The 25,306-nt window shown below is 34.8% G+C and overlaps 1 long non-coding RNA gene across 1 annotated transcript in view; it reads right to left on the reverse strand.

The window, feature by feature from the left end:
• The window catches only part of LOC309627302, a 56,755-nt gene continuing 31,449 nt past the window's right edge, over positions 1-25,306 (reverse strand). Inside the window, exon 2 of the long non-coding RNA XR_014243663.1 lies at positions 1-25,306. This exon is cut by the window's right edge and continues 21,719 nt beyond it. This is a non-coding gene — a long non-coding RNA (uncharacterized lncRNA).

Consider the following 25,306-nt stretch of genomic DNA (forward strand, 5'->3'; position numbering starts at 1 on the left):
ATTGTTTTTTTTTTTTTTTTTAAACTTTTTTTTTTTAATTTTTTTTTTTTTTTTTTTTTTTTTTAATTTATGGCTATGTTGGGTCTTCGTTTCTGTGCGAGGGCTTTCACTAGTTGTGGCAAGTGGGGGCCATTCTTCATCGCTGTGCGCGGGCCTCTCACTATCGCGGCCTCTCTTGTTGCGGAGCACAGGCTCCAGACACGCAGGCTCAGTAATTGTGGCTCACGGGCCCAGCCGCTCCACGGCATGTGGGATCCTCCCAGACCAGGGCTCGAACCCGTGTTCCCTGCATTAGCAGGCAGATTCTCAACCACTGCGCCACCAGGGAAGCCCCGAAGTCATTGTTTTTAATTGTAAAAATAATATCGGAAACATTTTTCTTTGTCTCCATTTACCTTTAGACCATCTCCAGGCAAAGTACTTATAATTTTTATTTTTCTGAAATGATTAAGAATATTTGATGTTGAATAAATTTCTAACTAATAACTCTAGTTTTCTATAGCTTTTTGGATTCATCTTTGGCCATCATGGCACCTCTTTATAGATTTTATATAATTTTGTGTGCTCATCAGAGATCACCGTGTTTAGGCAAAGAAGTTTGTTTAGATCAGTGCTTCTCAAACTTCTTCGTCTCAGGACCCCTTTACACTCTTAACATTATTGAAGATGGCTAAGACTTTTAGTGTATTAGAAATTAAAACAGAAATTTAAAAATACTATTGCAAAACAGGACTATAACATTCACCAACTTTTTGTGTTTACAAGTAGGCAAAAGGAAAACTCTGAGATTTCAAAATAATGACTTATGGATGATAATAAGGTTACAGAGATTATAGCAGAAATAAAGTGAAGAAAGCTAGTAAGGGCACAGAAGTACCGAGAGCAAACTGAATTAATATCTGAAAATGCACATGTTTGTACTTGAAAGCCACTGTCTTAGAAAATTTTTAAAAAATGAATGCACATTCTTTTCATTCATTTCATTAGCTAGCACAGCGATGATATTATTACACGTTTAGTTTCTCAAAATGACATTGTACACATTATGAGCAAATGAAAAATAAAACTAATAATGTTTAGTGTTATTAGGAAAAATAGTTTTGATTTTGCAGCTACATGAAAGGAATTTAGGGACCCCTCAGTGTTCTGGACCACGCTTTGAGAACCACTGGTTTAGATGTTGTCTCTCCATTCCTTAATGTAATTATATGAGAATGTAGAGACAGATAATTAGCCTTAGGAATCTCCCATCTTTTTTGAGCAATATTCTCTTTGAAAATCTATAGCCATGAGATCCTGTTTTTTCCCCTTCCCCTTACCTGTTCTAAATCAACTTTCATGAAGTTTAGAATAGAAAATAATCATAGACTGTTAGAGTTGGTGAGAATTTTACTCAATTAAAAGAAATTTTAACATGTTCCACAGCATTCCTAATAGATGGTCACCCAGAATTTCTGCTTGAATATCTCCGTGCCTGTGTGTCACCACCTGAGGATTCATATCCCTTATTATTGTGAGTATGATGACTTTTTCATCACCTTCTTAATTATGTAAACTAAGCTATACAGTGATGGGGGGAGGCAATGGAAATAACCTGTGCATCTTTGCTACTAGCATAGAGTTCTTTTCATTTTTAGCTTAAATTAACTGCTATTTTATAGTTAATATTTAGGATTGTATATTAAGGTAAAATGCAAAAAAAAATACTTCATAGGTTTTCTAAAGATTAGTGTTTTGTTTTTGTTTTTTTTTTTTTAAGATTTTGGATTACAATAAATACACAGAAGCTATTTTTGGAAAATGTGTTGGGAATATATAATACAGGCCTTCCCACCTGCCATCATGAGTAAGTGGCCGCTCCAAAACTTCTTAGGAAAAGACTGCTTTACCTTACTAGGCACCGTGAGATGGCCTGGGTTCAGGAAGTGGTTAGCCAATTTATCAAGTAATTCAGTGTTTACAAGAGAAAAGAATGCCATTCCATTGTGAAAATTCACATAAACAATTTAAAAATATACCTTTTCCTGGGGAAGGTGATGAGGCAGGGGTAGCAGTGGCCAGGGAAATCCTAAAGGGAAACTGAGTATCTTAATCATATTTAATCAAATAGATGTCTTTAAACACGTTGCACAGGTCACTGGGTTATTGCAATTGTGCTTAAACTAGAACCTCAAAGTAAGGTGAGACTTTGTGAAAATGATAAACTTTAGGAATAACCTATATGGCACCTATATCCAGGGCCACTAGTGGACTAATAACCTTGCCCTTCTAACTGGGGAGAATTCTTCATAGAAGCTGATTGTGTACAAACTTACCACCAACTAGCTTCCAGGAGGCTTTCTTCTGCCTCTGCCATTTCCAGTTTCAAACATGCATAGCTGTCATGATATTCCTTCTTGAAGACTCTTTCCCAGCTTGGTTTCTGAGCCAATCCTGAGCAGTAAAGGAAGTATCACATTGTTCTAGTGGTGGATTGAATGGGAGTTAATAGAAAGTTAAACCTGAGATACAGAAGCCTAGTACTTAACTGGCATCCTTGTCATTCCTCAGGTCCACTTCTCACTGCCTGTGAGTACTTCAGTGATGTAGGCTTTGATCTGTCTTCTGAGTTCTTCTTTCACCACATAATCAAGTTGCCCTGTTACCCTTATGAATTCTGTCTCTGTTTCTGACTCTACTTTCCTAGGACCCTGTTCCTGAATCTTGACTTATTATTTGGGTCCTCTTCCGGTTTCTACAGATTATACTTACCTACTTATTTTACTATGCGGTGCCTAGCTCACATCTCACTATCATTGTTTCTGCTCAGTTTGTGAGATCTTTGATATCTTAGACTTTTCAATATCAATAATTTAATCTCAACTGAGACTGATGGACCCTTAGACACTATTACTTGTTTGCCCAGCTGCATTGCCAAGTCCAGCTCTACAGACACGGTCAATGGCTCCAGTACCTCTTTTGCTGTTGAGTTTGATTAGTATTATCTGTGCCCTCTCTGCCTATTCGTCCTGACTGACTCAGAATAAACCGGCTTCCGTCTTTGAGCATATATGTGCTGTCATTTACCAAAGAGTGGTAATCTAGATTCAGTTTGGAATTAGTGTTGCCTTTAGAATGCTTTATGTTTAACATTAAGTTCATATTTGAATGAAAGTCAGGGGAAAGAAGGCAGAATAAACAAACCACAGTCAGGATGGGTGGGAGTTGGACAGATAAGGTTCATTGAGAATCCTAGCTAAAGTTTCCTTCCCATGGTGTGAAGTATTACTAAAGGGGGAGAGGTGGGGAGATGGAAAGAGCTGCTGGATGAATGAAATAGCGGATGTGAATTATAGGGGTTGACTCTTTCTGATGCGCTCTGCATTTTTTTAATGATTTTTGTTTTTTTATTCTTATTTATAGTGTTTACAACTTTTCTATATGATTTGCTTTATCTGATTTTATATTACTTTGTTCTTAATATGCATGTATCTTATTCTTCATTGAACTAGCAAATACTGTTAAGATTTTCAATATTATATTTAGTTTCTGAAATCTTATTCTCAAAATTTGGGGAGGGAGAGTTTTCTACTGTGTCTTACCTAAGTGAGATAAGGAATTCAGAGCATTCTGTCATCTCCCTGTCACAATCCCTACCACAATTAATACTCTGTTAATAATTCTGGAATCTTATATTTATAGAAATATTATTACATTATTGCTTCATGTTATTGCTCTGCTTTTATAAATAATTTATGTTTCATTGAGTTTCATAACCATATTATTCTAAGACATTTATATTGATTAATCTTAGTGCTCAATGTCACTAATAATTTTGAGAGGAATATTATATCTTTACATTTTATTAGACTTTTAATTTTGATATAATTATAGATTTGCAAACAGTTCTAAGAAATTATACAGAGAAGTCCTGTATACCCTTAATCCAGTCTCTTAAGTGGTAGCATCTTGAGAAATTATAATCCAGTATCACAACTAGGATATTGATATTGGTGGAGTTACAATACAGAAATTCTGATGGGCTCTTCATTGAATTGGGGGAATATTCCCCCACAGGAGTGGAATGCATCGACCAAATGTAAAGAATTCTGGTACATGGTGTTTAGCTAAATCTCCGAAGAGACAGTGGAGCCCACATCATCCAACAAAGGTTGTTAGTAGCCTCAGTAAAGTTTCCCCCCTTCTCCTTCTCCTATTTCCTTGCCACTTTGTTGTATAGAGCACAATCAGGCTTGAAATAAGCTGGAAAGAGAATCAAAGGGAAACTGTTAATGCTTTTTCAGAGGAAATAGAAGGCTTGGTTATAACTGCCTGACTTAAGCACAGTGAGATAAAAAGAAATGGCAGATATGAAAACACACTATTACCAGAAATGAAATAAAGAAGTATAATATAAAAAAGGAAAGAAGAACCCAGGTTTGAAAAACATGAGATAGAAAAACATTTCCTATAAGTATTTTGTTTTTACCAAAGGATGTAATAACACAGATTCAATAAAACAAAACCTTAAAGATAAACACACAGACTGGGATAAAAATGGAGATTGTCAAAAGATGGGGAAAAATTAGCACTCAAAATAATACTGTTATATAATTAAGAAACACAGAAATAGATGACACAGCTGACTCTTAAAATAGTTACATAGAAGAAAATTTCAATATAGTCACAGGAAATGTAGATGAAAAAGAAATTAAAACAACTAGAAAAAGATAAAAAAAGAGAAATAGGACAAAAACTGTTCAACATTAGGAAAATTGGTGTACCTGATTAGGTAATTCAATAAAATGGACAGAAGTATTTAAAGATACAGTTGAAGATAATTTCTCTAAAGCAAAGAAAAAAATAAATCTACAGATGTAAGGATACATCATGTTCCAGGGAAAAATTATTGACGTATCTTATATAAATTATTGAGTCCTAAGGCTAAGGAATGATTTCTTAGTTATTGTGACATTTAAAGGCTGGGTTTAAATTTCTCCACAGCAACAGTCAATACAAAAAGACCAAAAGAAAATAAAGTCCTATCTATCAAGTATCGCAGGAAGGTATTTCTTTTTTTTTTTTAATTTTTATTGGAGTATAGTTGGTTTACAATGTTGTGTCAGTTTCTGCTGTACAGGAAAGTGGATCAGTTATACATATACACATATCCACTCTTTTAAAAATTCTTTTCCCATATAGGTCATTACAGAGTATTGAGTAGAGTTCCCTGTGCTATACAGTAGGTCCTTATTAGTTATCTATTTTATATATAGTGTATGTAAATGTCAGTCCCAATTTCCTAATTTATCCCTCCCCTCCCCTTTCCCCCCTGGTAACGATAAATTTGTTTTCTACATCTGTGACTCTATTTCTGTTTTGTAAGTAAGTTCATTTGTATCATTTTTTTAGATTCCACATTAAGCAATATCATATGGTATTTGTCTTTCTCTGTTTGACTTAATTCACTTAGTATGATAATCTCTAGGACCATCCATGTTGCTGCAAATGGCATTATTTCATTCTTTTTTATGGCTGAGTAATATTCCATTGTATATATGTACCACATCTTCTTTATCCATTCATCTGTCAGTGGACATTTAGGTTGCTTTCATGTCTTGGCTATTGTAAATAGTGCTGCTATGAACACTGGGGTTCATGTATCTTTTTGAATTAGAGTTTTCTCTGGATATATGCCCGGGAGTGGGATTGCTGGATCATATGGTAGTTCTATTTGTAGAACCTCCATGCTGTTCTCCATAATTGTTGTACCAATTTACATTCCCACCAACAGTGTAGAAGGGTTCCCTTTTCTCCACACCCTCTCCAGCATTTATTGTTTGTAGACTTTTTGATAATGGCCATTCTGACTGGGGTGAGGTGATACCTCATTGTAGTTTTAATTTGCATTTCTCTAATAATTAGTGATGTTGAGCATCTTTTCATGTGCTTTTTGGCCAACTGTATGTCTTCTTTGGAGAAATGTCTATTTAGATCTTCTGCCCATTTTTTGATTGGGTTGTTTGTTTTTTTGACATAGAGCTGCATAAGCTGTTTGTATTATTTTGGAGATTAATCCCTTGTCGGTTGCTTCATTGGCAAATATTTTCTCCCATTCTGTAGGTTGTCTTTTCATTTTGTTTATGGTTTCCTTTGCTGTGCAGAAGCTTTTAAGTTTAGTTAGGGCCCATCTGTTTATATTTGTTTTTCTTTTCATTACCCTAGGAGGTGGATCCAAAAAGATATTGCTGCTATTTATGTCAAAGAGTGTTCTGCCTATGTTTTCCTCTAAGACTTTTATAGTGTCTGGCCTTACATTTAGGTCTTTGATCCATTTTGAGTTTATTTTTGTGTATGATGTTAGAGACTGTTCTAATTTCATATTTTTACATGTAGTTGTCCAGTTTTCCCATAACCAGTTATTGAAGAGACTGTCTTTTTTCCATTGTATATTCTTGCCTCCTTTGTTGTAGATTATTTGACCATAGGTGCATGAATTTATTTCTGGGCTTTCTATCCTGTTCCATTGATCTATATTACTGTTTTTGTGCCAGTACCATACTGTTTTGATGACTGTGACTTTGTAGTATAGTCTGAAGTCAGGGAGTCTGATTCCTCCAGCTCCATTTTATTTTCTCAGTATTTCTTTGGCTATTTGGGGTCTTTTGTGTTTCCATATAAATTTTAGAATTTTTTGTTCTAGTTCTGTGGAAAATGCCATTGGTAATTTGATAGGGATTGCAATGAATCTGTAGATTGCCTTGGGTAGTATATTCATTTTGACAATATTGATTCTTCCAATCCAAGAACATAGTATATCTTTCCATTTGTTTGTGTCATCTCCAGTTTCTTCATCAGTGTCTTATAAAACTTTCATTAGTTTTCTGAGTACAGGTCAGTGTATCACACTGATTGATTTGCAGGTATTAAAGAATGCTTGTATCCCTGGGATAAATCCCACTTAATCATGGTGGATGATCCTTTTAATGTATTGTTGGATTCGGTTTGCTAGTATTTTGTTGAGGATTTTTGCATCTATATTCATCAGAGATATTGGCCTGTAATTTTCTTTTTTTTTTTTGATATCTTTGTTTTTGGTATAGAGTGATGGTGACCTCACAGAATGAGCTTGGGAGTGTTCCTTCTGCAATTTTTTGGAAGAGTTTCAGAAGGATAGGTGTTAACTCTTCTCTAAATGTTTGATAGAATTCGCCTGTGAAGCCATCTGGTCCTGGACTTTTGTTTGTTGGAAGTTTTTTAATCACTGTTTCAATTTCAGTACTGATAATTGGTCTGTTCGTATTTTCTGTTTCTTCCCAGTGCAATCATGAGAGATTGTCCCTTTCTAAGAATTTGTCCATTTCTTCTAAGTTGTCCATTTTATTGGCATATAGTTGCTCGTAGTAGTCTCTTATGATCCTTTGTATTTCTGTGGTGTCCATTGTAACTTCTTTTTCATTTCTAATTTTATTGATTTGAGCCCTCTCCCTTTTTTACTTGATGAGGCCGCCTAAAGGTTTATCTGTTTTGTTTTTCCTCTTAAAGAGCCAACTTTTAGTTTCATTGATCTTTACTGTTTTTTCTTCATCTCTCTTTCATTTATTTCTGCTCTGATCTTTATGATGTCTTTCCTTCTACTAACTTTGGGTTTTGTTTGTTCTTCTTTCTCTAGTTGCTTTAGGTGTAAGGTTAGGTTGTTTATTTGATATTTTTCTTGTTTCCTGAAGTAAGATTTTATTGCTATATAGTTCCCTCTTAGAACTGCTTTTGCTGTGTCCCAAAGGTTTTGGACCATTTTGTTTTCATTGTCATTTGTCTCTAGGTTTTTTTTGTTGTTGTTTGTTTATTCAAACAGAAAGTCACAAAAATTATAATCATCCTCATCAGTTCACTCTCTAGGTATTTTTTTGATTTCCTCTTTGATTTCTTCAGTGATCTATTGGTTGTTTAGTAACATTGTTTAGCCTGCATGTTTGTGTTTTTTAGTTTTTTTCCTATAATTGATTTCTAATCCCATAGTGTTGTGGTCAGAAAAGATTCTTGATATGATTTCAATTTTCTTAAATTTACCATGTCTTGATTTCTGGCCCAAGATGTGATCTATCCTGGAGAATGTTCCATGTGCACTTGAGAAGAAAGTGTATTCGGCTGCTTTTGGATGGAATGTTCTATAAATATCAATTAAGTCCATCTGGTCTAGTGTGTCATTTAAGGCCTGTCTTTCGTTATTGATTTTCTGTCCGGATGATCTGTCCATTGATGAAAGTGGGTTATTGAAGTCCCCCACTATTATTGTGTTACTGTTATTTCTCCTTTTATGGCTGTTAGCATTTGCCTTATATATTGAGGTGCTCCTATGTTGGGTGCATATATATTTACAATTGTTACATGGGAAAGTATTTCTAAAGACTATTATATACACGGTCCAAGTTGTCAGGCAAGTGTAAAAGTAATTGGCAGATATTCCTAAACAGGAAAAGCTCAAGGAGCAGAGTGCTTAGAAACCTTCTTGAAAACAGACATACTGATAAAATCCAGGCAACCAGGGTGAATGGAAGAAGTCATGGTTTGACTAGTGCAAACTCAATGCTAGATGACAGTGAAACAATGGTGTGATGGGAGAATGTGAACCAGCCCCAAGAATTTTTTACCAAGCCAAGTTGTCTTCTGAAGATAAAGACAAAATACAAACATCTCAGGCAGGCACAAAGATAGCACATTTGAGCTCTTCTTGAAAAAATCACTTGATGAAATCCAGACAATCATGAAGTGAATTGAAACAAAGAACCACACTTAAAGAAGCAGTGGTTTAAAACAAAAGTCCAAATAACAATAACAACAAAAATAACAAACCAAAACAAAAAATAGCACAAAAGTGGTGAAAGACTTGAGTTCTTTTAAATACAGAACACGTTTTTGTTTAGAAAATGGAGAATTATAGTTTAAGATCAGAATATAAGTTATAAACCTTGAAAATATAAAATAAATGGTATATATTTCAAAAAGGAATGGAAGAGGGAAGATGGAACAGTTATGGATTTATTTTTTGTCTTTTAAAACATGGAGACAGTTGATAATATCACAAAGCAAAAAAAAAAAAGTTTAAAAAATCCTAATGACTTCAGTCTCTTAATGGTTTTTAATTTTGTTTCTTATCTCAGACGTCTCTTTCAAGAACTATCTATTGGTTAGAGAAGATTTGATGTTCAGTAATCCCCTTATTTTCCCTTCAGTTCTTAGTTCTGTTACATTTACAGTTAAATTTGATATTTTTATTTTAGAATAGAAAATAAAGTGTTAATTTTCAAAGATTGTTTTGGTGGTCTATGTATTTTTTGTATGCATGTAGTCTTCTATCTGTGTGCATGTGTAGAGAGATACCAAAATAATGTTCAGTTATTATTAGGATGATTATTTATGTAAGGTGGATTTGGTGTGATTTTTTACTTTTTTTGAACTCATCTGCATTATATGACTATATTGCCACTAATACTACTAAATAATAATAAAAACAATAACCAGCTTTTTTTGAGCAATTGACAAATGCTCAGTGCTTTTTTTAGTAGTACACAATTAACTCTATCAGTCATTAGAATAACTGTTATTACCTCTATTTATGAATGAGGAAACTGAGGAACAAAGAAGTGAGGTAATTTTCTCAGAGTCCCACAGTTAATTAGTAGTAGAGCCAGGATGACCATATATCATTAAAATGAACATTTATAATATTTTACTAAAACAACTAAATAATTATTCTACAGAAAGAAGTAGATGAATTTATGTAGAGATGTATAGAACTCTTGTAACGTTGAATGCATTGAATATGTGAAGTTAAAACTTACAGTATAACTTCTTTATGTTATTGAAACTCTGCTTATGTTATCTTTACCTCTGAAGAGTAGGTTCCTAAAAATACTGAACTACCTGCACCAAGAATAAAATAGTACTTTTCACAAGTCATCCTATTCTTTTTCTTCCTTTCTCAAAATGTAACTATTACCAACTTCTGCCATCCTTTACTGGTAAAAGTTGTTCTGAGGCATTAGAATTATCTACATTACATATTTGCAGAAAAGTCAAGTAGTAACTGACTTCAGAGTCCAAGTGAGTACATTTTCTTGAAGTTGTGCTGACCTATACAATGCCAGAGGCATTTAGGCCCCAACTGTTGGACACTCAAGTGCAACATCTTGGAACTCGGTACAAAATGAGGTTGAAACATCTGTTATTTTTCTGTGAGTCAAGAATTCTTCCAGCATGCCTCTAGGGCTAAAATTTCCAATTTCTACTAGCCATAAACCTCTTTTAAAAATTCAGGATGATACCACAACTCTGTGTTACCTGGTATGCAGCACTGGAATCTATTATCCAGAGCCATGACTTAAGACTGAACAACAAGACTGGAAGGCCAATATCTAATTTTGATATTGCTCAAAGTTATCTGCCACTTCATGCCTCAGATTGTGATGTGACACCTCTGTACAGATGTTTCTGATGTCAAAAGACCTCTCTCATCCGTGTCTGCTTAAAATCCAACAATAAGAACTTAAGGGATTCAAGAAAGGGAACTTGGTGCCACATGACACTCAAGCAAATCTAATGAAGAAAAGTTGGTGAGAACCATGGTGACATCTCCTAGGTGCTGCTTCAGATTCTGTTTACCTGTCTCTGAGCCCTTGATCCTTTACTCTGCTCTGGCTGCTGCTGAGGAGACCCTCCATATGCACTCTGGGCAATTCCACTATCTGACCTGTCAGATGCAAACCGGAATCCCCACTGGCAAACACTGACCAATGGAAGATGGTGGAAGCAGACAGATAAAGTCCCTCTCCATTTCCCTTCTTTGTCCATTTTGGGGCATGGTGTTTCTTTATAGCCTGATTGTTGATGTTGTAAGTAACAGAGGGAAGGTTTGTATCTCTTCATGAAGCAAGGACCTCTGGGTAATTCACACCTCTTCATTTCTTTTTCTTCTTTGCCTTATATTCCTTTTTGCTACTCTGGCATTGCCCAGCAAAGCATCAGTACTCAAGCTGTGCCTCAGGCTCTATTTTCTAGGCAACCTGGGCTAAGGGGATGCTCCAAAGTAGATTTTTAGAGCTGAAAGATTAGTAAGATTTGTGTTTTTCTTATTTTCTCAACATGTCTTTTGTGTTCAGTAACAGAGAAGAGAAGGAAGACAAAAGAGAACCAGTGTTTAGCCAGTACTGACTCTGGGTTAGTTACTCTGCTAGTTGTTTTATATACATATTTTATATACTCACAACAGTCTTACAGTTTAGATAATTTTATCCCTATTTTACAAATGAGGAAACTGATGCCCAAAAAGTTTTATGCAATGTGTTTAAGTCATACAGGTATTAAGTGAAAGCATTGGAATTGAAAGCGACTTATTTGCCTCCCAAAACATATGTTCTTCTCTTTAACCAGTCAATCTGTTTAAATTAGTAGTAGAATATGATGTGCAAGAAATGATTTTAAATGGCCTATAAACATAAATAATATATGATCAAAATAATTCATCTATCAAGAGTCATGGAGAATATACAAGGCAAACATGGTTATCTTCTGGATGCCACTCTGCTTGAACTTAATGCTATTCTCTGTCTTAATAAAAGAGTTAGTTTTTGCTAGGTGTTGTAGAGTTTAACTAATATGAACTCAGGTTGCTATAACTGATGCACAAAACCTGCGTCTTTATGATTCAATGTGTAGCTTTGCCAACACTGTCTTGGCATTTGCCACAAAGGTATTTTTTTCCAAGATGACAACAGCAGTACCTGTAGGCTTATTTGCCATTTTTTGGTGTTGTTGTTTTGGTGTTATCTCCAAAGCAGAAAATAAAGAAAATTCTAGTATTCTTCCCTGGTGAGGAATCACCTTATATTATATTATGTGTTATTTTAATACTGATTAATCCTGGGTGAAAAATATCTCTTGATGTGTAAAAGATTATATGCACTGAGTGAAATGAATATTAAGCATCACAGGGATTCCCTAGTTCAGTGTTTGTATATATAGCTTCCTTTGACTTCCTGTTTGGTCATTTGGGGTCTCCTGTCTTTTCACTGTAGCATTTTAAGAGGGCGTTGTATAGAACTGATTAAACAACTCTTGCTCTACTCATCATTTACGCTTTTCATTTCTGAAGTCAGTAAGAACACAAGGGTTAATCTAAGTAATGCATAATGCCCTATAATTTTTCCTGCAGTAAATTGTCTTACTTATGAACTTACCTTCAAAAGAATAAAAGCGCCTAGAAGAATTTCTTCCCAGTAGCCTTTGTGGAAGGTGCAAAGTCATAAATTAACAAGTATGCTCTAGAGAAATACTATAGTCATGCAGAAGATTTCCATGTTATATTATCTGTCCTTCCTTGGCCAACTCTTGCAAAATTTGTCTTTGTGAGAAAGATTAACAGATGTATTTGAATGAATCCTCCTTTTGGAATAGTGTAGGATCAGGATAAGCCCTTTCATTTAGAATGTTCTGCGTGACATTTTCTTTCTCTCTTTGGGAAGTGAAATAACTTATATTGAGCTCACACTCACAATGATTCATTATCCTCTTATAGTGTTATGGAAGTTAGAAGTGGTGAATTATTGAGAAAGCTTAGAAAAGGGCACCAAACATTGTGAATATATGATATCAGTAGTTCACATTCTTTACAAAAAGGAGATTTAGGGAGTAATATGATTTAAGATGTTTTAACCACTCAAAAACATTGCTGAATTTCAGCATTTAATGGACCTTTATGATATCTCACATTCCTCATTAGATTTTAACCTAGTCCTCCAATGCCAGTGTTTGAAGTGGAAAGTCAAAAAACAACTTTCATGTGTACCCTGAAACCTAAACTCTCACTCTGATTTTCAAAGATCTAGAAGAAAAAGGTAAGGAGATTACATGTGGAATATGTAAAACAAGCCTGTGTGTGTGTGTGTGTGTGTGTGTGTGTGTGTGTGTGTGTGTGTGTTCTGCCTTCTAACGCATGCAGCTATGCATGTCTCCTTAACTAACCCCTGTGATACAGGTGTCCAATCACATTCTATACTAGCTGCTCCTGGACCTAATCCTTAAAAGTTTGCTCGTTTCCTGTCCAAACACTCTGCTTGTAACCCCTCGCTTGACTCTACAACCACCTATAAAATATAAGCCATGTAATTATTTTAAGAGACGTTTCTCCCTTTGTCTTATAAGAAAATATGTTAAAGCAAGTATGGTGGGATATGATTATTTGAAGTTTTATCAAATGTGCTTGCAGTTTTCTGTACTTATTTTTTCTTCCACCTCTCAGCATTTCATGTACTCAGAAGTGGTCATCTAAGGTGAGAAACACGGAACAGAAAAACAGAAAAAAAAAAGACCTTTTAATCTCCCCAATCTTAAGCTTTGAATTGTGAAACTGGGTCTAAAAAACCTTAGGGAATATAAAATCCATGATGCTATAAAAGAAAGTCTTCTTTTTTATCTACACTGAGAAACATTCCCAGGACAAGGGGGAGTGATGGGAGAACTAGGGAGAATAAATCATTTTCTGCTGACAGATCCCATAGAAACGATTCTGCTATTTCCAGGAGGAGGAAAAAGGTATCACAAATCCTCAGATAAGTTCAAGTACCTGAGAGCAGAAGAGTCCTATGTGATCACCTTCCCCAAAACATTTCAAGTAGAGCCTGGGAGAGTGGAAATCCTCTGGAGGGTGTCTGGGCAGATTTTTCTGAATTAGCCTCACAGTTTCCTAAGGCTCAGAGCTGATAGGAGCAGTAGAATAGTTCCCATGTGGCAAAGATGTCCAGCAGTGACCCGAATAAATCAGTTATGGGAAAAAAGATGGGAATGTGTATTCCTTAACGGATGAGATGTCAGTATGACTATTTGATATCACCAGTGATCAGCCATATAACCCTTCCAATCCACACTGTGGTACCAAGGACTCAAATTTAGGTCTAACTCCAGGGGGAAGGAAGGAAAGACTGAAATTAAGTCTTCAGAATTTTGTGGACTAGGTCTCAAAAGAAAAAACAAATTCAGTTATAGGGGAAAATGTAAATTTCTTCATTTATTTCACACTAGTACCTATGAAGTGAAATTTGTATCCATTTCCCCATCCTCCTCAACCCTCCCCCCCCCCCACCTAAATTCTACCTCTTAGAACACTGGGCATCCTGGCCTCCTGATATCCTCTCCTCACCCCAGGTCCTCTTGGCTGAGTATTTTCTGAGTCTCAGGCTCCCTGTGTGCTCCTCTATATGAGGAAAAGTTCAGACAGACCCCTTGGCCTGATATGGCAGGATGCTCAGCCATCCCATGATGTTTATGGTCAGTTTAAAATAAACTGGCATTTAATATATGAAAAAAAAATTCAGAGGAAGGGACTAGTCACTAGGTTATTGCCAATGTTATGCTAGTGTTAAGTACCTCTAGCTGTTTAACAAATAGTTCTCCAAAAAAACAAACCCCAAAGTTCATAATTTTAGCATATGCCAATATCCATGGGGTGATTTCAAGCTAGCAGTTTAGGATGTAGGTGGTGGATATAGATGTAGATGGATGTACATATGGGCAGTTGAATGGATGGATGGATGGTAGGTGGGTGAGTAAATGCATACGTGAATAGATGGATGTACAGATGGGTACCCCAATGCATGGATGAGTGGAAAGGGTGATGTATGGAAAGAAAGATGGGCAGATGGATGGATGGTTGGACAGTTGGATGATTGAAGTAAGACCCCCTGGACACTGTTCTTAAAGAACCAGTGAGCTGGCTGATTTTAAGCTACTACTGTCACTGAATGTGAAAATGGGAAGGAGATGCACAAAATCATCTCTCGCAAGTTGGTACCTGCCAGTTCCAGCTAATCACTGGCAATTGTCAATATGTACATGAAAAGATACCTTCCTTTCCCAGTGATTTACAGGTCCAATTGTGGAATTTCTGCTGGTTTCACTTATGGGTGTAGACTGTTTCTGAAGCAAAGGAAGAGTCTAATCTAAAAAGTTATTTTTAAGGAAAAATATCCTTGCAAGTAGTTGTATTTCAGGCAGGGTCTCCCTCATCTGGAGGATGACGATGTATTTTATTTCCCTTCACCCTCGTTGCTTAGAAACCACGTTCACTAATAGCACTTTATTGGCAGATTTCAGGAAGAACAGGTGAAGCACATTCTTTTAGACAGGGTTTGTACTCAGGATCAGCGTAACGGGAACATGCACAGAAATCACAAAGATCAGGACAAAAGTACAGAAAATGAGAGCAGCTCAAGATGAAGATGTTGCTATATATCCAGTACTTAAGGGGGAAATGATATAGATTCTATTCTAAGATACTAAATGTCCAAGCTTACCTAGAGTTTATAGTTATTAGGATGTTTAATTATAACCTAGAGACAATACAATATACTTTTTAGCATTTATTTTAATATGTTTATTGTGTACTTTTTGCCATTTTTCTAAGTGTATTACATGTATTACGTAAGCAATTATCAGGACAATATGAGATAGGTACTATTATTACCACCTCCATGTTTTAGATGAAAAACTAAGGCTTAGAGAGGTTAAGAAACTTGTACAAGGGTCACATCTTTCTGCCTTCTGTTGAATGACAGGAAAAACTCCTCACTGATAGAAACAATGGAATTTGTCCAATTTTCTTTGGAGGATAGTTTCATAGAATGATTTCCTGCTCATCAATTTACTCTGTCTTTCCCTGGTGCATACTGAGTTGATCGATAAATACTTGTTGGGTGAGTGAATTAATCCTTTGCTTTATTTATTCTGGCTTTGCCCATTTTGATTATTTGAAATGATTGTTATAGTTTATCATCCTTCTATTATTTTACTTTTTGGTCCATTGAACAGTAATAGTTTTATCAATATTTACAAAAAATCACAATGAAATTGTATCTTCAGCACCAGCACAGTAAGTTTAAAATAAAAACAAATGAAAAGAAATTTATTTTTCAACTTTTCCCATCATAATTGGATTCTATAGATTACCTATAGAAATGTGGTTTTTAATTCATACAGTTTGAGGGTGGGATTATTTGATGAGAGCATGAAGCAGCTTGAAAGAAGATGATAAAATTGAATGAAGTGAGAAAAGGCATATGGAATCTTTATGCTTAGTGGTCCCAAAATATAGAATTAAAATATACATTTTAACATTCTCAATTTCTATGACTTCTGTAAAGTCACAGCATTGAAGAATTATTTTTGTACCCTATGAGGTTAATGCCATTAGAGAGAACACTAAATTCTATAGGAGAAAAAATTTTATTCCATACCATCTAAAAATGGATAATGCACAGGTTAAACAGAGAGAAGTGACTCCCATGCCCAATTCATAGTGATCCATTCGTGTTGACCACATGTATCATAGTCAGCTCATGCAGTCTACCACGAAGAGTTTGATGGACACTGATTTTAGAATATGGACATGGCAAGCCAGAATAGGAATCATGCTGCAGTATCCAAATTGTGTCCTAAAGTCTGTGTCACCATGTCTCCCTTTTCTCATACATTGATGCAACACCAGTCAACAGGATTTACTCCTTTATTTCTTTTCTAACTGTTCTCCTAAAATAAAGTCTATCATAAATTTAAAGGTAGGTTCAAACAGTATCTTAAAAACATAAAATGGGGTCAAAATGTGAATAATCTCGAAACAGTTTCTAGTTACTGCTTTTCACATTACTTCATAGTGCTCTGTCCCTGACCGAACAGCACTCTCCTTCCTCTGTTATCCCACCCTTTTCCCTTTCCACTATGCAACTGAAGATTAGGAAAGGATGCTTTATGTAATTATACATTATTTCAGTCTTTGCCTGGAACTTTCTGTGATCTTTGCCAGTGAGCTCATTCCTGTTAACAAACCATCTTCTCTCTATTTCATACATCTAGAATAGAAGTTGTGGATTCAGCATATGATTAACTACTGGATGTTATTTGCAGAAATTTTATATTTGTGCTGACATGCCTTGTCATTTGTGTGAAAGTCATTGCTATCCTAATGACCAAATTGTTGGGGAAATAAATTATAAAAGACTAATCAAACAGTAAAATAAATGGTTCTTTAATTAATTTCAAATGGGAAAAAAAGCCATCAGATGTTTAATGGTTCAAATTAAACCATCCATGATTTATTTCATGGTGTGACTGATGCCAAGGTGACTGCATCATGCACCTTTAATTTCTTCATCTTGTCTTTCATGAAGTCATGTCAACATAGCATCATTTATGTCAGTTATGCAAAACGCTTTCATAAGTCATCCTGGCAGTAAAGTCACAGACTGTTGAGTTTATAATCTTATGGTAAATACTTATTTTTCAAGTTGGCTTGAAAGGTTGACCATCTCTTCAAATTTGAATTTATATAGGGAAGGAAAACCGTTCATCTCAGGCTCTGAAGCCACTTTTTAAGGGGAATATAGGAGTTATCCTCAGTAAGAAATAGAAATTCATGAACCTACTAATGGAAGGAAATTAGAAAGACCCAAAATAGGAATGCACACTCTTCTGTTTCCCCTACTAATCAGATAACAATACCTTTTGTATGTGTATGCATGGTACTTTGTTGTTTAAAAACCACCTTACGTGCACATTTCCTCATTAAATATGCACAATGAGTTATGATATGATATCATTCCCATTTCTTAGGGCAGAAAAAACTGAAACTTACAAACACTGTGATTTTTTTTTCAACGTCACAAAATTAGAAAACCAGAAGGATCAGAACACAACTTTGTATTCTCTGACTCAAAGTTTAAATTTCTTCCTACTGTCTTTGGCTTCTTTAATAACTGTATGGTCACATATACTAGGAGCTTTGGAGAGATATCAATCATTTGGGCTGTCTAGCTGATATATATGGATAATTATCTGATCTAATTACATACCAGAACTGACCTCAATCACAAAATAGTAAACGTAAATACTTAAAAAAAAAAAGATTACCTAGTTTTCTTGACATGGTCACTGCTAGTATTGAGATATAGATTATATTGGATATTTATTTTCTGATAGTATGGTGATATATGAGGTACTGAGAAGTATTAGGGAGATCTATGAGGGGAAGGTTGTGGTTCATTGTCCTCTCCTGGACCAAAGCAAATTTGAAGTCTGAGAGTTTATTTGAGTGAAAATGAAACTAATATAGGCCAAATGAATAACTTAATCCAAGATTGAAAATTGGCCCAATTATAATTGGAAATTTTGTCTTTTATTTCTTTTTCAATATCCCATTCTCTATTCAAAGGAGTTAGTGTAAATATTTTCTTTCCATTTGTTACATTTGCTGAATTGGTTGTGGAGAGCCACCTTTGGTATAACTTGGTATTTGGGTCTGTCAGTGTTATGTATCCAGGAAACATTCCATAAAAGAAATAAAGTTCATGCTCTGCTTTTAAAACGCATGTGTATATTAAGGAAAACAGAACCTCTATATTTTCTTTATTATATATATTTTTATATATAATATTATATATAGTCTTTATATTTTTATATTTTAGTATATATGTATTTATATACACACAAATATAAATATTTATCAAAATATTCTTTTGTGAGAAATACTTAATATACCAGAAGTTTTAAAAGCTTTATGATGTCTGTGTTAGTACTGTGGTTTTATCTTGCCAGACTTGAGATTATATTTAAGTTCAGAACACTGAAGTATTACATATAGGTTTATCTTATACTCACCATACACTCTCATTCTGTTTATTCTTGCTGCTGGTAAATAGTGGTGCCTCTTTTTCATGTGAGTTCTGTTTTGAAAGACAGTCAAAATGAAGAGAGCTGAAAAAATGGTTTAAAGTGTCTGTACAGCCCTCAGAATGGGAGAAAATATTTGCAAAGAAGCAACTGACAAAGGATTAATCTCCAAATTTTACAAGCAGCTCATGCAGCTCAATATCAAAAAAACAAACAACCCAATCCAAAAATGGGCAGAAGACCTAAGTAGACATTTCTCCAAAGAAGATATACAGATTGCCAACAAACACATGAAAGGATGCTCAACATCACTAATCATTAGAGAAATGCAAATCAACATTACAATGATGTATCACCTCACACCAGTCAGAATGGCCATCATCAAAATATCTACAAACAATAAATGCTGGAGAGGGTGTGGAGAAAAGGGAACCCTCTTGCACTGTTGGTGGGAATATAAATTGATACAGCCACTATGGAGAACAGTATGGAGGTTCCTTAAAAAACTAAAAATAGAACTACCATACGACCCAGCAATCCCACTACTGGGCCTATACCCTGAGAAAACCATAATTCAAAAAGAGTCATGTACCACAATGTTCATTGCAGCTCTATTTACAATAGCCAGGACATGGAAGCAACCTAAGTGTCCATCAACAGATGAATGGATAAAGAAGATGTGGCACATATATACAATGGAATATTACTCTGCCATAAAAAGAAACGAAATTGAGTTATTTGTAGTGAGGTGGATGGACCTAGAGTTTGTCATACAGAGTGAAGTAAGTCAGAAAGGGAAAAACAAATACCGTATGCTAACACATATATATGGAATCTAAAAAAAAAAAGGTCATGAAGAACCTAGGGGCAAGACGGGAATAAACACACAGACCTACTAGAGAATGGACTTGAGGATACTGGGAGGGGGAAGAGTAAGCTGGGACAAAGTGAGAGAGTGGCATGGACATATATACACTACCAAATGTAAAATAGATAGCTTGTGGGAAGCAGCCTCATAGCACAGGGAGATCAGCTCGGTGCTTTGTGACCACCTAGAGAGGTGGGACAGGGAGGGTGGGAGGGAGGGAGATGCAAGAGGGAAGAGATATGGCAATATATGTATATGTATAACTGATTCACTTTGTTATAAAGCAGAAACTAACACACCGTTGTAAAGCAATTATACTCCAATAAAGATGTAAAAAAAAAAGTGTCTGTATATGTAAAAATATTTTTAACCGCTTTATTGAAGTCCAGTTGGCATACAATAAATTGCACATATTTAAAGTATACACATGATAAATTTTCACAACTGTATGAACTCATAAAACCACCACTGCAATCACAATAATGAATATATCTGTCGTCCTGAAAAGTTTCTTTGTGCCCCTTTGCATTCCCTGCCTCCTGCTCCTTTGTGCCCCACTCCCATCTGCTGGCAATCACTGATCTGATGTCCATCACTGCAGAGCAGTTAGCATTCTTTCAAAGTAGATATGAATGGAATCTTGAAACATGCACAATCCTTTGTCTTGCTTTTTTCGCTCACCTCAGATTGGAGACACTCATCTCTTTTGTGTGCATCAACTGTTCATTTGTTAATAAGTGAGTTTAGCAAGGTTACAGGATACAAGATCAATATGCAAAGAACAATTTCATATTCAGACAATACTGCAAAGCTACAGTAATCAAAACATCATGGTATTGGCACAAAAACAGACATATGGATCAATGGAACAGAATAGAGAGCCCAGAAATAAACCCATCCACCTATGGTCAATGAATCTTCGACAAAGGAGGCAAGAATATACAATGGAGAAAAGACAGTCTCTTCAGCAAGTGGTGTTGGGAAAGTTGGACAGCCACATGTAAAGCAATGAAGTTAGAATACACCCTAACACCATACACAAAAATCAATTCAAAAATGGCTTAAAGGCTTAAATATAAGACATGGCACCATAAAACTCCTAGAAGAGAACATTGGCAAAACATTCTCTGACATAAATCATACCAATGTTTTCTTAGGTCAGTCTCTCAAGGCAATAGAAGTAAAAGCAAAAATAAACAAATGGCACCTAATCAAACTTACAAGCTTTTGCACAGCAAAGGAAACCATAAACAAAACGGAAAGATGACCTAGGGACTGGAAGAAAATATTTGCAAATGATGTGACCCACAAGGGCTTAATTTCCAAAACATACAAACAGCTCATACAACTGAATAACAAAAAAACAATCAAAAAATGGGCAGAAGACCTAAATAGACATTTCTCCAAAGAAGATATACAGATGGCCAGTAGACACATGAAAAGATGCTCAACATCGCTAATTATTAGAGAAATGCAAATCAAAACTACAATGAGGTACCACCTCACATTGGTCAGAATGGCCATCATTAAAAAGTCTAGAAATAACAGATTCTGGAGAGAGTATGGAGAAAAGGGAACCCTCCAACACTGTTGGTGAGAATGTAAATTGGTGCAGCCATATGGAGGTTCCTTAAAAAACTAAAAATAGAGTTACCATATGATCCAGCAATCCCACTCCAGGGCATATATTCAGACAAAGCTATAACTGAAAAAGATACATGCTCCCTTATGTTTATAGAAGCACTATTCATGATAGCCAAGACATGGAAATAACCTAAATGTCCACTGACAGATGAATGGGTAAAGAAGATGTGGTACATATATATAATGGAATATTACTCACCCATAAAGAAGAATGAAATAATGTCATTTGCAGCAACATGAATGGACCTAGAGATTGTCATACTGAGTGAAGTAAGTCAGACAGAGAAAGACAAATATCGTATAATAGCACTTATATGTGGAATCTAAAAAAAAAAAAAAGGTACAAATGAACTTATTTACAAAACAGAAATAGAGTCACAGATGTAGAAAACAATCTTATGGTTACCAGGGGGGAAAAGGGAGAGGGATAAATTGGGAGACTGGAGTTGACATATACACACTATTATATATAAAATAGATAACTAATAAAGACCAACTGTACAGCACAGGGAACTCTGTTCAATACTCTGTAATGACCTATGTGGGAAAAGAATCTAAAAAAGAGTGTGTATATGTATATGTATAACTGATTCACTTTGCTGTATAGCAGAAAGTAATACAACCTTGTAAATCAACTATACTCTAATAAAAATTTTAAAAAATAAATAAAACAAAACAAGAAAAAATACATTGAAAAACAGTAATGAGAATATGATATATCAAAAATTGTGAAATGCAGCTAAAGTATTCAGTGGAACTTATAGACTTAAATGTATATCTTAGAAAAGAAAAACACTGAAAAGTCAGTTATATAAGCCTATATGTCAGTATGAAAAAGAAAAGCAAACTAAAGCCAAAGAAAGAAAAATAAAGAAAACAAGAAGGATGAAGTCAGAAATTCATGAAATAGAAAACAAATACAGAGAGATGGAAAGCGATTCATGGGGGACTCTAGCTGTTCATGGCTTCAATTGTTTGTGTCCTTCCAGCTCAGGCACCAGACATGGAGTGAAGAAGCCTTCAAGGAACTGACCTTTGCTGCAGCCACTGTTTGACTGTAACTTCATGAGAACTCTGGTTGAGCCCAGTCTATTCCCAGATTCGTAAGGAAAAGAAATGATTGTTATTGTTTTAAGTCACTGATTTGGGGTGATTTGTACATAGCAATACAGAGGAGATTAGAAGAGTTAATATTGTGTAAATGTCAATTTTCCCCAAACAGATTAATAGATTCAGTACCTTCTCAATAAAATTCCAGCAAGGTGTTTTGAGAGAAATCAAAAAGGTGATTCTACTGTCATTTTTTTTCCCTTTGGCCATGCCACTTGGCATGAGGGATCTCAGTTCCTTACCAGGGATTGAACCTGCAACCCCTGTAGTGGAAGTACAGAGGCTTAACCACTGGACCGCCAGGGAAGTCCCTCAAAAAAGAGATTCTAAAACTTACGTAGAAGTGCAAAAAGTCAATAATAGCCAAGACAATCTTGAAAATGAAGAATAAAAGTTGAAAATTTGAATTACTAGATATCAAGACATTTTAAAGCTGTGGCAGTTAGGACAGTGTGGTATTGGGACAATAATAATTATAAAGAGAAATGGAGTAGAGAGAATGACAGCATGATTTATGACTAAGGTGCTATTGCAATGTGTTAGTGATAAGATTTTTAAAAAATAAAAGATACTGAATTAATTGTATATTCATAAAATAAAGCGATCACATGCCTCACAGCATACATCAAAATATGAAAGGTAAAACAAAAGAGCTTCTAGTAGCTAATATAGAATATCATCATAACTGTAAGAGTAGGCAGGGGCTTCTTAAATAGTACATAAACAGTGTATGTTTAAACAATGAAGGAAAGAGTAATCCATTGGACTTTATCAAAATTACTGCTTTTGTTCATCAAAAGACACCAATAAGAGCAAAAAACAGCAAGTCATGGAGTTGAGAAGATATGTGAATATATTTAACAAAAGACATTTCCTTTATGTATATCAAGTCTACAAATCAATAACAAAATAACAGATAAAGTAAATGAGCCTAAAATCTGAATAGAAACCTCACCAAAAAATCCATATATAAAATATATATGTGAAAAGAGGTTCAACATCATTATTTATCAGGGAAAAGAAAAATTTAAAAACCCTATGAGATACCACTACAAGCCCAGCAGAATGGTAAAAATTTACATATATATATATATATATATATATTCCAAGTGTTGGCAATAATGTGGAGAATCTGGATATTTCATACACTGCTTTAAAAGTCATTTGTGAAAAAATGTCTGGCAGCATCTGGTAAATATATCCTATGACTCACCATTTCCACTCCTAGATGTATATGCAATAGAAAGGAATACGTATTTGCACCAACTTTCAAGAACATTCATGACAGCATGATTTAAACTGGTCTGAACTAGAAATGACTCAATGTCTTTCAAAATTACAGTTGATAACTAAACTGTGGTTTATTCATACAGTGGAATACAATATGGCATGGGAAAATAATGAATTTCTAGACATGGAACAAGAAGGATAAACCTCACAAATAATGTTCAATGATAAAATTTGGACACTAAAGTTCTTGCCTTAGGTGGTGGTGGTGACCACTGAGGGGATGAGGGTTCTGATAATGATATATTTTGATCTGGATGGTGGTTACAAGTGATCATTATAAAAATTTGTACACTTAAGATCTGTGCACTTTAGAGTACGAATGTATGTTATGCTTCAACAAAAAAAAGTAAAATTTTGAAAATATAGTTCTGAGTCTTGCCAAAGAAGTACTTTTGGAAGTACATTTTACATTTTTAAAGCAGGACAGTGAAAAAATGTTCCATATCTAGTTCTTACACAGAAGAATCCTTCTGTATACTCTGTTCATGTTTTTGCTACGTGAGACCATTTTGAGAAATCATGGTTATTTATAATTTAGCAGATCATTAATCACATAAATAAATCTGTTTTAGTTTTATAGTGGCAAAATAAATCAAGCCCCTTATTTAAGAAAGTCAGGAGACATTTCAAGGGGAATAGAAACTACTAAATGGTGACGTCACTAATTAATACATTTTCCTAAACATGTCCTTATAACTAAGGGAAAAATTACTCACCCTGAATTTTTCTTTAAATCTCACTACTGTAATTGAATTGTAATTTAAAGGCCCATTGTTTTTTCAATCCTTCTTAAAACACTTTCTGGAAATAAATCTGTATGAAAATAGCAGCCAAGTATCCATAGTGTTATGATTTCATTCATTCTAAGTGTTACAGAGTTCCATCCAGAAAGAATTTACCAAGATATCTCAGACTTAAATTACAAAAGGGAGAAACCACTGTCTTAAATTTAGACTCCAACAGAAAATTACGAACTATAAATTAAGAACAAAAATCTTTCAAGCTCCTCATTCTGTATGGCTATCACAGAGTTCCAGCTCTGAAATGCTGCATTAAAAGAAATTTATGCCCCAAATTACTTAGAATAACTCTTGATGTTTGTTTTAACAGAAGCTTCTATTTACCCAGAGAAATGTGCAAAATCAAATTTCCTTTGAAAAACAATGACTTAAAATGAAAGGAAAAGTTTTCACTGCTGTCAAAGGTGAGGGGAAAAGGTGTTGGAAGTTTTATGAAATGTTAACACCTCTAAAGTAATTCCATTCTTGGTCAAAATTGCAGGTACAACTTGTTGTAATCAGAGTGTATTTGAATTTAATTTGATTCAGAGTGATTTAATTTGGAAGTGCACAGTCACTTTCATATTGGAGTTCCCACAATTTTAAATAATGATAATATCTGAGGAAGGAGATTTAAGTATGCTGTCTTTGGTGGGGGGATAGTTTCCTGTTAATTCTTAATTTAAAATGAGATTCTGATTAAATTTATCCAGTTTCTAAATCACAGGTTTTCTATAATCCCCATGTTATCTACCAAGGATTACTTCAAGCTACATTTTTCCTGGTAATCAAGGAAAAGAAAGTTATTTCTCATAGGAAATTATAAATGGGAACAGTAGATAGAAAATGATTTTTAAGCTCAATACAATGATTCCTTTATGGATAATAAGCAAGAGGCAGAAATAATTTTCCTTAATAAGAC

This window comes from Balaenoptera borealis (genome assembly GCF_965194805.1).
Source record: "Balaenoptera borealis genome assembly, chromosome: 4".
Taxonomy (NCBI): Eukaryota; Metazoa; Chordata; class Mammalia; order Artiodactyla; family Balaenopteridae; genus Balaenoptera; species Balaenoptera borealis.